Consider the following 16,931-nt stretch of genomic DNA (forward strand, 5'->3'; position numbering starts at 1 on the left):
ACTGGTTTGTATTTATATCTATTTGAACACACAATCTGTAATAAATACAATCAATGAAAGGGTCCACCAACTCGAGGAAGAGAGTAGATGGGAAGGCCTGCAGGGAGGAAAGGGAAGAGTACGTGATACAAATCTATTTCTATGAAAAACATTTAAATAGTTTATTTTTTAGTTACTTATGTGTAGATGTAGGTGTGTACAGTGTCCACAGATTCTAGAAGAGGTCTTCAGATGTAGATGCTGAACAGAACTTATATCACAGTGCTCTTCACTGTTGAGACATCTCTCCAGTCCCTAAAACTACTGAGATATGCTGCTGCTTTCCCCTCCCCCACACACTTTTAATGGTCTCACTAAGGCCTGGTATCAACTTCATAGTAATTGTCTTGTGTCAGTGTCCGGAGTTCTGAGATTACAGGAGTGTATCATCATACTGAACTCCAGAACATTCTTTTCTTTCTTAGCTCTAAGAATTCATCTTTATACCTCATTTTATAGCACACAAGACCCAACCTCTTAGCTTAATCAAAAGAACAAGCAAAGTCCTATCACTTGAGGTTATTGGTTATATAGTTGTCTTCTAAGATCAAGACAAAAGTGCACTAAGGAAATAGAGTTACCATCTGTTTTTAAAAGCAGGACAAAACCCCCTGGCAATGGGCAAAGAGACACATTGTTAGTGGTGTTGTTCTTATACCAGCCAGAGGCAGAGCAGAGAGAAGTCCTTTGTTCATCCTAGCTTGATGCTTGGCTTTGTGGCCAAGCTTGTTTTATGTCTAGGACTCATAAAAATCAAATTAAGGGGTTGGGGATTTAGCTCAGTGGTAGAGCGCTTGCCTAGCAAGCGCAAGGCCCAGGGTTCGGTCCCCAGCTCCGGGGAAAAAAAAAAAAAGAAAGGCAAAAAAAATCAAATTAAATCAAATCAAACACAATACTGGAAGAGAAGAACATACAGAAACTTATTCCACTCATATACCTACCCTCCAGGTGAGCCATAGACACTGCTTGCACATACCACACAACACGGATGGAGGGTGTCACCCAGGGCTCTGCCAGCCATGTCACCAGCTTGCAGCTGGAGCCACCACAAAATGTGAGTACGTGGTGGTCAAATGAGAGAGAAGGAGAAGTGTACCAGTTTGAGCATCATACAGAATGGTGGGATAGGAGACGAGAGTAGAGAGGAATAGTCTGTTGTGAGTGACCAGCCCTGCCACCTGGGGCTATGGGGAGGTCCCAGCCTCAGCTGCCTCTGAGGGCCATGTCAGAGTCCATGGCTATGGAGTGGCAGGGCTTGGTGTCAATGTCCACAGCTCATATTATCATTAGAGAAAATGGGTGGTTTTCCTTGATGGGGCAACCGCCAGGGATGACCTGGATGTTCAGCGTCTGTGCAGAACTGGCCTTAGCCCTCACTGTATGCAGTGGCCTCAACTGTCACCCAGAGAGCCCAGTGGAGCTGACCCTGATGGTAAGGGTGTAGGCGAGCCAGCCCAAAGGGCATGAGTATGGGAGAGCTGTCCTCACCACTTATCTGTTGTGGCATGGCACGGGCACAGAGGTGATTTTTTTCCATCCCACCCCTCACCTTCTAGCAATCAAAAAAGCTGCCTCAGGGTCCCGAGCTCCAGAGAGCTATCCCTGCCCCTCACCAGCTGCATTACTCTGGAGAGCGGGTCCTGGACAGCAGATCCTTGGTGGTGGGGGCACAGGTGAGCCAGCTTTGAGGGTGAGAACAAGGAAGAGCTGGCTCCACCACGTTTGCCATGGGATGCCGTGGGTGTGGGAGTAATACCTTCTCCCCCACTTGTTCCTTGCCACCTGCAGCAGTGTGGAAAACTGGCCCTGGGGTCAGGAGAACAGTGAGCTGGTCCTGCCCCTTGCTGGCTGCATCACTCACCTGGGCAGCACAGAAGGACTAGTCCTGGTCAACAGGTGTGAGTGAGCCAGCCCTGAGGGTGAGAGCTCAGGAGAGCTGGCCCCACCAAACCACTTTCTGCTAAGATGGCTTGGGTTCAGAGGTGATGCCCTCACCCTCACCCTCATCCCTCACCACCTGTTGTAGTCCTAATTCAGGAGACCTGAGGGCATGAGTGTGAGTGAGCTACCCTACCCCTTCACTGACTATACTACACAGGAGAATAGGCCCTGCACCTTGACTGGGCAGTACAGGGGAGCTGGCTCTGGGGTGAGCTGGACAGAGGGCTTGACAGCAGGAAAGCTGATCCTGCTGTCTGCTGATTTCCGCATTGGGTGGCCTTGCCAGAGCAGTGCTGGAGAGTTTGCTCCAGTGGCACAAGTAAAGGAGAGCCGCTGGGCTGACCCGCTCTGCTAACACCCAGACCCAAATCCAGGGCTCTGAGATGGAAATCTGTATCATCTGCTAACATTTGGGATTTGTGAATGGGCCAGACCTGCTGATCCAAAGCTGTAGAATCTCTGTGACACAGGGCAACAACAGGATAACCAGGAGGAGCCCTGGTGAGGATCCAATATGGATGGTATTATAGAAGCCAAAGACCTCAATTAGACCAATGGCTCGTTACAATGAACATTTGCAAGTGAAGACATGTGGACAGAAGGATTACCCTGTGATACACTGTGACATACTGCAACTTCTACAATGACTCTCCCTATGCTTTGTTCCTTTATTATGTTGCTTTTCCTAGTGCGCGAGTGCCTGTGTGCATATGTGGTGTATGTGTGTGTGTGAGTGTGTGTGTGAGTGTGTGTGTGTGTGAGAGAGAGAGAGAGTGTGTGTGTGTGTGTGTGTGTGTGTATGTGTGTTAGAAGGGAGGGTTGCAAGGGCAAAGGACAGATATAAGAGGATGGGAAGATGAATAGGAATGGGGTTCATGATGTAAAACTCACAAGCAATCAATAAAAAGGTTTTTTCTGAGCATGACAAAATCTCATGGAGTGCAAAGCTAGTCCTCATGTGACACTACAGATGGCCAAGCCCCCTGAATCCTTACCACAGTCCAAAGGCCACCACTGTACTTTTCACATAGGAAAGATCTCTCCAGATAGCTCAGATAGCTGATCCCACAGCTACTGCAGTGTCTACAGCGATTAGCGCCTTGCATTCAAGTTGCACGTTTGTTATAACTGATGAACTAATACTGATAGTTTGTTCTTAGCTGTACTCTGTAGTGTGTGTAAGGGCTCATACTTCAAATTGCACATGTATTGATTGTGACAAGTGCATCAATATTCTGTTACAATTGGGGTCTGGGAACCATCACATAAGTCACTCAATCATCAATCTCAGTCAACCAGGAATAGTTTATTGAATGCCACACCTCAAGACTGATAGATCAGGGATACAATTCAGACTCCAGATCTGAACCATGATCTTGACTTAAGGTCCTACAGGGCTTTTTAAGTCTGAGATCTACAAACACCTGTGCCAAATTATTTCACCAATCAGGATTTAAGGATAAGAGGATTTCCTTAGGAGCATGTCTTTGTGGTATGTTTATCCTGCGCCCATTGGTTGGGGTATTCAACTGTGACAGGGACTTGCTTGTCTAATGTTCATGTTTTAACATGTCTACCAGGATGGGACTTGTCTTGGGTAACATTCATGTTTTAGCTTGCCAACAAGGGTGTAAGGTATCCATGTAAATGTCTCTTTTTTGTCAAGTAGGATGTCAGTTCCCAGGGAGGCCTTGGGAACCTTTACTCGACTGCTACTCAAAATGGAAGTTTTATCCCTGCATTCATAGGGCTTTGTGGAAGAATAGCGAAAGACCCACAAAGTATTATTCAATTTTCCACATATAATGTTTCTTTATTTCTCTGTATTGAAATACAGGAAAAGGAATCTTCAGTTTTCCAAACGGTGCTGAGATCTCTATAAACAATGCTAAAATTTAAGGGAAAGCTCTTTTTTCTAATAATGATAATGTAGGTCTGCTCCAACAAATGTTTCTTCTTCCAAATTCCCAAGACTTTCTCTACAAGGACATAGGAGGTTAAACAGCATTCCCACGATGAAGTCCAAGATCAACACCCAATTCTCCACTTGGATAGAACACATCTTTTAATCTTATACCGCTCATCATCTGAGATTATCATTTTTCACAGTTACACCTAAAGGACTGTGGCTGCTAAGTTTTTGCCTGGGATATTGAGCCTGGAGGGGTGTGTATGAGGGGACAGTATGCTCTGTACCCTGTTATTCAGTGTCAACAAGTTCAGCAAAATCCCTGCTGCACTGTCTGTCAAGTAAGAATAACGGGGAGGGTGGGGCAGTTCTGTGCCCAGAGCAATGGCTCCTTTAAGGGGCAGAAGTGACCAGAACTCCATTTCTGTCTCCAGAGACAGTCTCATGGGGGAAAGGGGCACTGCTTTTCTTAATCCCTTATCTTCTCAGTTGCCAGATCATTTTTCCAATCTTTGCTTCTATCTATCTCGCTCACCCATACCCAATACCATGAGTACCTTGGCATTGCTAATGAGTCCACCACACTAGAGGAAAAACCATCACGGTGAGGGATCAGCCTTTTTTGATTTAGCTTGCAGTGTCAGCAGTTCAGTGGTGTAGAGAGAAAAAGGCTTCTGGTTCTCATCCTGGGCATACTCATTCCATCTCAGTCCATTCTAGAATCTGTGAAAGTATTACCATCAACTCCTACGTCCCTCCTGTATGTTTTTGTATTAACTATTTAATTTAAACATGGTCTTAATCCACCCCATCTACTCTGCACAAAAGCCAAATGTTCCTTGCGAGGCATCATCAGCCACCTAGCTTGATCTCCCCCTCAATATCTGACCCTAGTTTTAGATGAGCCTTCAGCAGCAGCCGGGAAACATGACATTTCTCATGTTCAGACAAAATGAGTTTTCTACTCATTCTTCAACCCTCTGAAAATCCCTCCTTTCCATCTCTGAAAGAGCTCAGGAACCCACCTCTTTCTGCCTTGGGAAGAGAGTAGCAATCAGAGGGGAAATGCAGCAACTTCCCAGCAGCAGGCTGCTGAGATGTCTCATCTGCACTCACATTCCTAGCCTTCCTCTTCCTCCAATGAAAAGGCTTCCCTGTGCCTAAAAAAAAACACCAAGCCATCTCCTGACTCTCTAGATTTTATCTCCTTTTCCCATGTTCAAGAAATTTAAGCCAGCAATTACCATGCAGCTCTCCTTGTCCCATTAGAGGGTGTCTACTGGATCATTCCTCTAGGCACAAACATGCAAGCTATCCATAAAGCCTTGGTTAACTATTTATACTACTCTCCAATTATTTCCTCATTTTCCTATCCCCTCAGGGAAAACCTCAGCAACACGTTTCCTTCCATCAGAATGGACACAGCCTCTCCTAACTTAGTCAGGCTGTCCATATTTCTTTACCTGTCCAGCCCGTCAGCGGGGTCTCATCAGTCCATGGCTTTATTGTTTTTGTGATCTTGGTTCTCCATCTGCACCTCTTGTCTTGACCTCCCCATCCAAGATAATTTGTATTTCTCCTTGTCTTCCCTCAATAATAAACCACCCCTCTTTCGACTTAACTGTTCAAACATATGCCCGGAGGCTCTGCCTTGTTACCTCTATCCTGAATGCCACCTACATCATCTTCACTATACTAATGGAGCATAAAGTTGATAAACTCTGTCAATGGTGTTGCTGCCAGTTCTGACAGTGCTGCTGGCATCTTTCCTAAAAGCCTCAAAACTTCCTGTTTCCCACATGGAGCCCCAAATCTATTTCCCAGACAGCAATCCCAGGGGACTTCCTGAAATTTACAAATTATCGTGTTTCTTGAAGCTTGTTAATTGTTTTCCTTTTGGATTTAGGAAAGAATGACAAATGTAGCCAGGTGGCCTAGGCCTATAATCCTAGTTACTTCAAAGGCTGAGGCAAATGTTCACAAGTTCAAAGCCCGCCTGGACTACAGGAATAGCCTGAAGCCTGGGCAATTTATTGAGATATTGCTTAAAAAGAAGAGAGATGGGGATATAGCTTGAAGGTAGAATGCTTGTCTGGAGCATTGTAAGGCCTTAGGTTCAAATCCCTGGGGGTGGAGGGGTTGCGGGAGGGAGGGGAAGAGACAGACAGAGAGAAGGAGAGAGAGAGACTGAATCAATATTTCATATCTTTTTCTTGCCTGGGTCTCCTTTTATTACCTATCTCAAACTGTCTCTATGACTGCAACATGCCCCATTGTCCTTTATCCCCACTATGATCCTACTGGCTGGCTGTGTTGTTTTTTAAGCTACCAACTCCTCAGTTCAGAGCTTTTGAGGCTGCTTTTCATCCTGCCTAGCCTTTCCCACTGACTATCCCACAGCTGCCTCCTAACTCAACCCTCCTTCTCAATGCCCCTAACACGAACTTACCCTTCAGGCACTTTGATCCGATGGGTGTGTTTTATTTATATCACCACATTCATTATCTGAATTTGTCTTGTGGTTTGAATTTACTGTCTGCTCTCCTTCCAGAGAAAGAGCTTTGTAATCGTAAATGCTGTCTTATACACTCCTTTATTTAATGTAGTGGTTGGATTATTGAATTGAATTATTTAATGTTGTCCTTACTAAATAAAAAGTGACCAGAATTATGTGTTCAGAGAATAAATGAATTTTGCATTTCAGTTACTATTTAACCAGAGATAATATGAACTATCAAGATAACATCATGTTGCTCTTACTGCCTGGGATTAATAATTGAAACCTAGCATGTAGGCTGTAACTTTTACTTTAGGCTCCTGAGTGGGTTGGCTGCAACGAAACATACACCTCTGTAAATGATTTTTATAGTTCAAAAGGATATGTGCCATTGTGATATACGAAACGGACATGATTATAACTGTAAATACTACAGATAATGAGAGCTATTGATCAGCCTCAGTCACTGACCGTCACTCGTAGCTAACCTATTCCAAAGCAGGTTCTCCACAATGATAGCAGCCTACAGACAGAGTCTGACAGCATGCAACTGCCAGAGGTGACAATATCAAAACTCATGAAATTCCTGCCAACATGAAGAAGACATCGAAGCAAAATGATTCTTTGTTTTGTTAGTGTGGGGGAAGGGGTTAGCGTGGAGGCAAGTTGTAACCCAGACTGGCCACAAACTCGCTGTGCAGTGGGGGATGGCTTGGAATCCTGGTCCTCCTGCCTCCACCTTCCAAGTGCTGAGATTCTGGAAAAGTAAAAGTATTTTGGAGACTTTTAGACTGTGACTTCAAGGCATATGACCTTGTTGGTTCTACCCTGGAATTTTCTGGAAGCTCCATGTTAGCAGCTGAGGTCATCTTAACATCCTCTGTAGACATAGTCAGAAGTGTCCTAAAGAAACAGTAAGACGTCACAACATTCTGAACATGTGAAATACAAAGGGAGTTGCTTAAAATCTGCCATGGATTAGTGAAAAAATAACTACATGATCTTCCACTCCCCTTTAACTATTACTTTATATAGAATAATAAAAGACTAACAATAATTTAATTTATATGTAGTGAAAACTGTATCAACATCTTAACATAAAGTATATTACTGAAATATTATTGAATAAGAGATAGAAAGATTATTATTATTATTATTATTATTATTAAATCACTAGTAACATTTTATGGCTTATACATATACTTAAATGCACTGAATCGTACCTTTGAAATGGCTAAAAATGCAAGTAATGAATATTTCACCCCATTTTTAATTTACTATGTGTGTCTGTGTGTGTGTGTGTATGTGTGTGTCTGTATGTGTGTGTATGTGTGTCTGTGTGTGTATGTGTGTCTGTGTGTGTATGTGTCTCTGTGTGTGTCTCTGTGTGTGTCTGTGTGTGTGTGTCTGTATGTGTGTGTCTGTATGTGTGTGTTTGTGTGTCTGTGTGTATGTGTTTCTGTGTGTGTGTGTGAGTGTGTGTGTGTGTGTGTGTGTGTGTGTGTGTGTAAAACAGAGGACATGCTGAGGGAATAAGTTCTCTCTTACACAGTGTATGCCCTGTGGATGGAACACAGTTTGTCATATTTGGCAGTAGGTACCTTTGCCATCAGTGGTATGAGCCCAGGTCGCCGTTTCCAGGTTCTTAGTCTCCTTAGTAAAGAACTGAAAATGAACATTTGCACAAGTTTGCAAAAAACAAAAACAAAAACAGAAAACAATGTAAGTTTACTTGGAGCAAAGAGAAAATGTAGAATATAGGAAGATGAAGATATGCTGTCAAGACCGACAGCAGGCCACATGAGTGAGGTCTAAAGGTCGATTATTAGTCAGAGCTTCCTTTCATGAGCTCAAGAAAACAAGTTGTTACTTGGGGACTCGGGGGATTTATGTGGCTCTTTATTTTGATTGATAGATTATCTCATACATTCATTTTCTACTGCACGTGTCTCTTCCCAAAATGTATCTGTTTTTAATTATATGCATACCCAATTATATATAACTATATTATGGTAAATATGAGGTTTTTCCCAAAAAGGTTACTAAATGGGACAGGTTTGCTTTATTCTGCATGCAACCTTCAGAGTATGTCCTGCTCTCTCACTTTCTACCTCACTCCCTTGAGGGTCTCTGACTGAACCTGGAGCAAGAACAGGAGGCAGGAAGTCAAAGGGATCCTCTTGTCTCTGCTCCTCAAAGTGGCAGAGTGATGGGCATGTTTTTGGTTATACCTACCTTTTCACAAGAGCACTAGGGACTTGAACTCAGGTCTCTGAAGTGGAAGCTCTCTTTAGAAAGTCTAAAGATGTTTTGCTGGGGCACATAGGTGAAAGGATGTCTTGCTAAAGAAACGTGTGAAAGAATGTTTTCCTGAAACAGACACAGGTGAAAGGACGTTTTGATTTAGCAAATGCATGAAAGGACACTTGATGAAGGAATATAAATATGACCCCACATACAGTGGGAGACAGCACTGAGCGTTGGTTTGGTTTGCTCTGCCTTACTATTCTATGCTAACGACATGCAGGTATTGGTTTGCCTTACATAGTGTTGTTGAGCTGAGCTTGTGGTGATACTGTCATTGAGAGAAACTTGCCCAAGAACTGCTTGTGAGGTTCCATTGACAGATTGCTGCGTCCTCAGCCTCGCATTAGGCCAGTTGATGAGCCTGGCAGTTTCTTCAGGATTGAATTATAGCTGTCTGGTGTCATCCTGCTGAAAGGACTGGGATGCAGCTACTGGTTTGTGCCTGGTTTCTGCCTGCCTAGAGGACTGGTTTGCAGCTGCTAAGTCATATTTGGTGTTTTCTATGGGACTGAACTGCTGTCTAAGAAGATCAAATTCACCCAAATGAACTATTGCTGAGCAGGTCCACTTCCCTCCTGTCCTAATAACTTTTCTCCTCCACTACATCTGCTGGATGGTGGGCTAGAGGAGAGGTTGAACACTTATTAAAAGAAAGTTGAAAAATATATACCTACCAGTCCCTAAGGAACAATATTAAGGGTTGCAGCTTTTAGAAAGTTTGAGAAACATTGATCTACAGGACAGTATTATGGAACTGATATGCTTTGAAAAGGAAGAACTAATGTGATATACCTAAGTCACATACCTTGGGAACTGTGGAACCTTAACCAGTATTTTTACAACTGACAGGTGAGGTGAGGAAATGTTTTGTTTATTTATTCATTTCTGTTTTGCTATTGATCTTGTTTTGTTGTATACTGGGTCTCACTGTAGCCCAGGCCTGTCTTTTTTTTTTTTTTTGGTTCTTTTTTTCAGAGCTGGGGACCAAACCCAGGGCCTTGCGCTTCCTAGGTAAGTGCTCTACCACTGAGCTAAATCCCCAGCCCCAGCCCAGGCCTGTCTTAAACTTGCAATCATCCTGCTTCAGCACCCCGAAGGCTGATAAGGCTAGATGTCTGCCACTAGGCTGGGTCAGAGCAGTGGCTTTGTTCTGCCATGAACCCCAGTCAAGATGCTCATAACTGCCTCAAAGCAGTGGGGCAATTCATGAGCAAAAATAAATTCCTTCTAATCTTAAGTTCATTAGCTCAACATGCTACTCACCGGGACACAGACTGACAAATACAGAAAGCAAGAAAGGATAGTGTGGGAAACTCATGTGTCAGGAAAAGAGGAGGAACTAAAGAGAGTGGTCACTTTGTTATGAACTCCCAAGTGTGGCCCTTAATAGAATCCCAAAAGCTAACACTAATACTGAGGAGATCAAGGTAGGATGACTGAGGGGTCAAAGGTCAGCATGGGTTACAGTCTCAACCAAACAAAAAAATTAAAAGAAACAACTCTGGAAAACTGTATTTCTATAGCCTGGATGCAATTAAAAACTCCTGTCATGGTTTGAATATGCTTGGCCCAGGGAGTGGCACTATTAGGAGGTGTGGCCTTGTTAGAATAGGTGTGTCACTGTGGGTATGGGCTTTAAGACCTGAATCCTAGCTGCTTAGAAGTCAGTCTTCCATTATCAGCCTTCAGATGAAGATGTAGAACTCTCAGCTCCTCCTGCACCATGCATGCCTAGATGTTGCCATGTTCCCACCATGATGATAATGGTCTGAACCGCTGAACCTGTAAGCTAGCCCCAATTAAATGTTGTCCTTATAAGAATTGCCTTGGTCATGGTATCTGTTCACAGCAGTAAAATCCTTACTAAGACAAATCCCAAAACATTCAAATTATCAACACTAACTCAAGAAGAAATAAAAAATCTTAAGCAGACTTGTAACAAGTAAAGAGAACTTGTCCTTTGAAAACATACAGCAAAGAAAAGCCCAGACTCTCTTGGAAAATCCTATCAATCAATTAACTTGAGCCCTCTCCCTTTTGTTCATAATGTACTCGTGAATGGAGTACTTTCTAACTCATTCTCTGAGGCTAGTGCAGCCTTCACACCAAAGCCAAAAAAAGACATAATGACAGAAAACATCCCTTCTGAGTACGAATCAGAAGTCCTCACAAAATGCTGCAAATCTAAACCATCTGCACACAGAGTATGCATCCAGATTAAGTAGGGTTTTTCCAAACTGCAGTCTTCTTTTCACATATCAAATCAAGGACTAGTCCTTCAGAAACAAAGAGAAAATACATGCAGTGCTCTACTGCACTCAGCAGAGTGTGAGAACAATCCACCTGCCTTTCACTGCTAAAACACTCAACAAGCTAGACACAGAAGGGAGCTTTCTCTGCCTGATAAACAAAGATCATATACCATCAAACAAACAAAAACCTACAGTTAACATCACACCTCATGGTGCTAAACTGAATATGCCTTCCCCACTAAAAGCAGAAAGAAAAGGCAGTTCACTCTTGCCGTTTCTAATCAACTTTCTGTTAGAGGTTCTGACCAAGGCCATTGCACAATAAAAAGAAGTAAGAGATATCTAGGTTGAAAAGAAAAAGAATAAAAAGGAAGTCATCTTTATTCAAAGATGATATGATCTTCCAGACGAGAACTACACAAAACAGTTTTGTTTTTGACGAAGCTTCTCACTGTGTAGCCCTAGCTGGTCTGAAACTCTCCATGTAGACCAGGCTTCCTGAAATTGCTTCAGCCACACTACTTCTGCCTCCCAAGTGCTAAAATTATAGACAGACATCACTGTGCCTGCCTGAAAATCCTTATATAAAGTCTGCAAAGGGGCCAGAGAGCTTCAAGACTAGAAGCCTGATGACATGAATCCAATCCTCAAAACACACAGTGAAGGGAAGACTCAGCTTGCAAAACTTGTCCTCTAACTTCCACACATGTGCTGTGACACACTTGCACATGTACATACACACACCATCTACACACACAATAATTTTTAGTAGTAGTAGTAGTAGTAGTAATAATAATAATAACAACAACAGCAACAATAATAATCCAGGCATTCTGGCACATGCTTACAATTCTAGCCTTGGGGAAAGATATAGACAGGATTTTTAAGAGTTCTAGAGTATCAGTATTGGCTACATAAGGATTTAAGAGAACAGCCTTGGCTGTGAAAGAGTTCAAGCCAGCCTGTAACACACAACACCCCATGTCAAAATGTATATATATATATATATATATATATATATATATATATAGAGAGAGAGAGAGAGAGATTAAAAAGAGATGGGCAGACTGGCTGTAGCTTAGTTGACTATAATTCTACATATGGATTTAGAAGTAGTCAGCCTGGAACTGGTGAGATGGCTCTGTGTTAAGAGCACTGACTGTTCTTCCAGAGGTCCTGAGTTCAAATCCCAGCAACCACATGGTGGCTCACAACCATCTGTCATGAGATCTGATGCCTTCTTCTGGTATGTCTGAAGACAGCTACAGTGTATATAATAAATAAATAAATCTTAAAAAAGAAAGAAAGAAAGAAAGAAAGAAAGAAAGAAAGAAAGAAAAAGAATCCCACATAATTTTTTAAGAAATTAAAAAAAAAGTCAGCCTGGCTTGCAAAGGACTCTGTCTCAAAAACTTGAATATTAAATCTACAAAAATAATTATTGAGTCATTTAGTGTGCTCCCTAAAGTGTTGCCTATATTTGACCCCACGTGGACAGCATTAATTCAACTTGATGGTTATACACATGCACACGCACACACACACACACACACACACACACACACACACACACACACACACGCACCATGAAAGTGGAACTAGATATGCGTTAAGTGATGGAGTGATGGCCGGGGAAGTTTTGGGTGATTATGGTCAAGATACATTTTATATTTGTATACAATGGTCAAAGAATAAAAATGTTCCTTTAAAATTATTGAAAAATTTAGCAAACTAAGTTGTAAGATACAAGCTCAATACAGGAGAAATCAGTTTTTGTTGGACAAGTGGAACCCACTCCTCCACCACCCTGCTTGAGCTCTGGGATGGGTTCTCAATTCTTCATGGTTCCCAGCAGAGTCTGGGTGCCCCAGGAGCTTGAAAATCACAGCCTTGGCCCCAGTCCACACTGTTTCTCACCCTGAGAAATACGGGCTGGGACCCCTATCTTAGGTTAAGTTCCGTCTCCCCTGAGCATGTTTGTGTTACAGAAGACCAGCATCCCAACAGGGAGAAACGAATGTAGCCTAGCTCCTGTGTTTCACTTCAAGCCGTGTCCTGACACCCCAGTAGTGAGGCAGAAACATAGAACCACAAGTTGTAATTTTATATGAAATATGTAAATTCAGAGCAAAGAACTGTGGGCAGGGTTAGAGAGGACTGGGAGGCAGACACTTTGCTGTGTTCAAATCTAAGTCAAGGGTGCAAAAATGCAGAGCAATAAAATCTTTAACTTGGAGAAGCAGAATCATACTCGAAGGAAACATCATCAATACCACCATCATCAGCACCATTAGCAGCAGCAGCAGCAACACCCACTCCCACCAATACCTGCAAATGGCCAGCAGGCCAGCCGCCAAAATGAAGGCCTGACTATTGACTTGAAGACTTTTAGGAAACCAGGAGAGAAGGCCATCACACTCGTCTCTTTGTGGGCAATCTTTTGCTGACATCACTGAGGAGGAAATGGGGAAACTTTTTGAGAAATATGGAAAAGCAGGCGACGTTTTCATACATAAGGATAAAAGCTTTGGCTTTATTCGATTGGGAACACGAACCCTAGTGGAAATTTTCAAAGTAGAGTAGGGCAAAATGCCACTCTGTAGAAAGCAGCTGAGAATACGCTTTGCTTGTCATAGTGCATCCCTTACAGCCCACAACCTTCTTCAGTACGTGTCCAGCGAACTGCTGGAAGAAGCTTTTTCTGTGTTTGGCCAGGTGGAGAGGGCTGTAGTCATTGTGGATGACGGAGGGAGGCCCTCAGGGAAAGGCATGGTTGAGTTCTCAGGCAAGCCAGCTGCACGGACAGATGCGGTGAAGACTCCTTCTTGCTAACCACATTTCCTCAGCCTGTGACTGTGGAGCCTATGGACCAGTCAGACGATGGAGAGGGACTTCCAGAAAACTGGTTATAAAAAACCAGCAATTTCACAAGGAGACAGAACAGCCACCCACATTTGCATAGCCTAGGTCCTTTGATTATGAGTATGCCATGCTCTGGAAGGCATCACTGAGATGGAGAAGCAACAGTAGGATCAAGTGGACCGGAACATCAAGGAGGCTCGTGAGAAGCTGAAAATGGAGACGGAGGCAGCACGCCATGAGCACCAAGTTATGTTAATGAGGCAGGATTTGATGAGACACCAAGAAGAGCTAGGAAGAATGGAGGAGCTGCATAACCAAGAGGTTCAGAAACGAAAACAGAATTCAGGCAGAAGAGGAACGCAGGCGCTGTGACAAAGAGATGCGGCGACAGCAGGAAGGATTCAAGAGAACCTTCCCTGATGCGAGAGAGCAAGAGATACAGATGGGCCAAATGGCTATGGGAGGTGCTATGTGCTTAGAGAATACAGACGCCATGCCTGCTCCTGTAACACCTGGTACTCCAGCTCCTCCAGGACTTGCCACTACGATGCCAGATGGAACCCTTGGATTGACCCCACCAACAACTAAACATTTTGGCCAAGGCGCTACAATGGAAGAAATTGGAGCAATTGGTGGAACTCCTCCCACGGTCAAACATCCAGCTCCAGGAACTGAATTTGCTCCAAATAAACACCTCTGATATTTCACAAAGTTGCATTGTCTAGTTTCCTGCAGCCCTTAAAAGAAGGGCCTTTTTAGACTAGCCAGAATCCTACCCTGGAAAAGTGTTAGGGGTTCTTCCCAACAGATGGGTCTTCCGTGCTTGTACTACTCTGGGGACTATGCTTGAAGGGAGAGGGGCAAGGGAGGGGTGGTATTTAACAAATCAAAGTCTGTGGTATAGTGCGTTATCACATCTGCTGCATTCCTGAAGTTGATTGATTGTTGACGGCATGGAGAACCATAGAAAAATGGACTCAGAGCTCCATTAATCTTGATGTTCTCTCTCTCTGTCTCTGTCTCTCTTTCTCTATCACACACACACACACACACACACACACACACACACACACACACTTTAATTACTTTTCCATCTTTATTCCCCTCAACCCCAGGGACACTGCCATACATACCACAAAACCTAACATCCTCCAATGACCCAGCCCTATTCCTCATTCACTCTCAGGTGAGAATTCAGACAAATATCCACAAAGGTTACAGCATACATACAGTTCTGTTATATCTCATATCTCATATATGACCCCTTCATGTCCTAAGGAAGACATTTTCTCTAAGAGATTTGCATTTTTGAATATCTTAAAAGAAATTTTGTGTTAACTTGCCTCCATCTTCTTCTTGGGAAAGGACTACAGTTTTGTGTCTCTGCTGTTGCTGTCCACAGCTTTTCTTGATAGGCCAAGTACAATTTCAGTAACAGGGTGGCTCTGTGCTGAAGGTCTGACAGTAGCTCTTAGTCTTGTCTATCTTAGGTAGTTACACTGTGCATTTTTAATGGTGTACTCTAATCTGTTCCTGATATATTTAATTTGAAATTTTTTCTGAGAAATAGAGCAGTAATTCAGCATTACCTTATTAAAATACATTTGATATAAAGGCAAATGCTAGCAGCAAACCACTGAACTGAGAATGGGCCCCCCGTTGGAGGAATTAGAGAAAGGACTGAAAGAGCTGAAGGGGCTTGCAACCCCATAAGAACAACATTGCCAACCAACCAGAGCTCCCAGAGACTAAATCACTCCCCAAAGACTATCCATGGACTGACCCATGGCTCCAACTGCATATGTAACAGAAGATGGCCTTGTTGGGCACCAATGGAAGGAGAAGCCCTTGGTTCTGCCAAGGTTAGACCCCCAGTGCAAGGGAATGTGGGGGTGGATAAGGGGAGGTGGATGGGGAGGGGGACACCCTTATAGAAGAAGGGGAGGGGAAAGAGATAGGGAGCTTACGGACAGGAAACTGGGAAAGGGAATAACATTTGAAATGTAAATAAATATCCAATACAAAAGAAAGAAAGAAAGAAAGAAAGAAAGAAAGAAAGAAAGAAAGAAAGAAAGAAATATAAAGAAATACATTTGAAGCCTGAATGTATATATTCATCAAAATGAGTAAATATTTAACAATAAATTTAATCAAGGAATGGTATATTTTAAAAATTGTACACTATAATTCAAAGAAAACTTGAAGACATTAATATATGGGAGACATCTATGTCCACAGAATTATAGACAGTATGTTTAAGATGAAATATCCTCAATTGGTTCACAGATTCATTGTATTACCTACCAAAGTCCTAAAGAGTTCTGTGTTGGTGACAGAACAAGAGTAAGGAACCAGAGAAGCCAGACCTTTAATTCATATTGAACACTGGGAAGCCGAGGCCAGAGGATTGACAGTTCAAAACACATTGGGCTACTCACCACTTGGAGATGGAAGCAGAAGGGTCAGGAGTTCAAGGTCAGCCTCAGCTACAGAATGAATTCAAGGCCAGCCTGGGTTACATAACATGCTGTCTCAAAAATAAAATAAAATGCCCAGGAATGGTGATATGTGATGTTGCTTCTTGTCCCATTCTCAGGAGGATGAAGTGTGAGGCCTGAGGATCACTTTAACAGCCTAGTCGGACATTATTGTGAAGCCAGCTTAGTACTTGCTAGGTGACCAAAAATGAGCTCATAAACACAGAGTCCTCAGCTTCTACCTCCCACATGCTTGGATGACTAACAGAAAGGTGCCACCATGTCCAACCCCAAAAGGAATTTTTATACATTTTGATAACCCAACTCTAAGATTTATCTGAAAACAAAACTAAATATAAGACTCTAAACCACTTTAAAAGAAAACAATCATACTACGCCATTTTAAGACTTAATATCAAGCTGTATTTATCAAGACAGTAGTATTAGTGAAAAAATCAATACAAAAATTAAGTCTTACTACAGAAAGATATTTACATAAAATATATTTAAATTTTATAATTTTATTCTCTCTCGGTGAGTGAGTGTGTGTGTGTGTGTGTGTGTGAGTGTGTGTGTGTGTGTGTATAAATCGGAATACAGTTTTTAAGATTCTGTTCTCTCCTTCCACCACATGGCTACCCTACTCA

General features: G+C 42.8%; 1 non-coding gene and 1 pseudogene across 1 annotated transcript; both read left to right on the plus strand.

Moving 5' to 3' along the window:
• The first annotated feature begins 645 nt into the window (after positions 1–645).
• On the plus strand, positions 646–789 carry LOC120102647 (small nucleolar RNA SNORA48). Its single transcript, XR_005504270.1, has one exon. It is a non-coding gene; the product is annotated as a small nucleolar RNA SNORA48 (small nucleolar RNA).
• A 12,363-nt stretch (positions 790–13,152) lies between these two features.
• Nono-ps10 (non-POU domain containing, octamer-binding, pseudogene 10) lies at positions 13,153–14,507 on the plus strand (annotated as a pseudogene).
• The last annotated feature ends 2,424 nt before the right edge of the window (positions 14,508–16,931 follow it).

The sequence above is a fragment of the Rattus norvegicus genome, chromosome 4 (assembly GCF_036323735.1).
Source record: "Rattus norvegicus strain BN/NHsdMcwi chromosome 4, GRCr8, whole genome shotgun sequence".
In the NCBI taxonomy this organism is placed as follows: domain Eukaryota; kingdom Metazoa; phylum Chordata; class Mammalia; order Rodentia; family Muridae; genus Rattus; species Rattus norvegicus.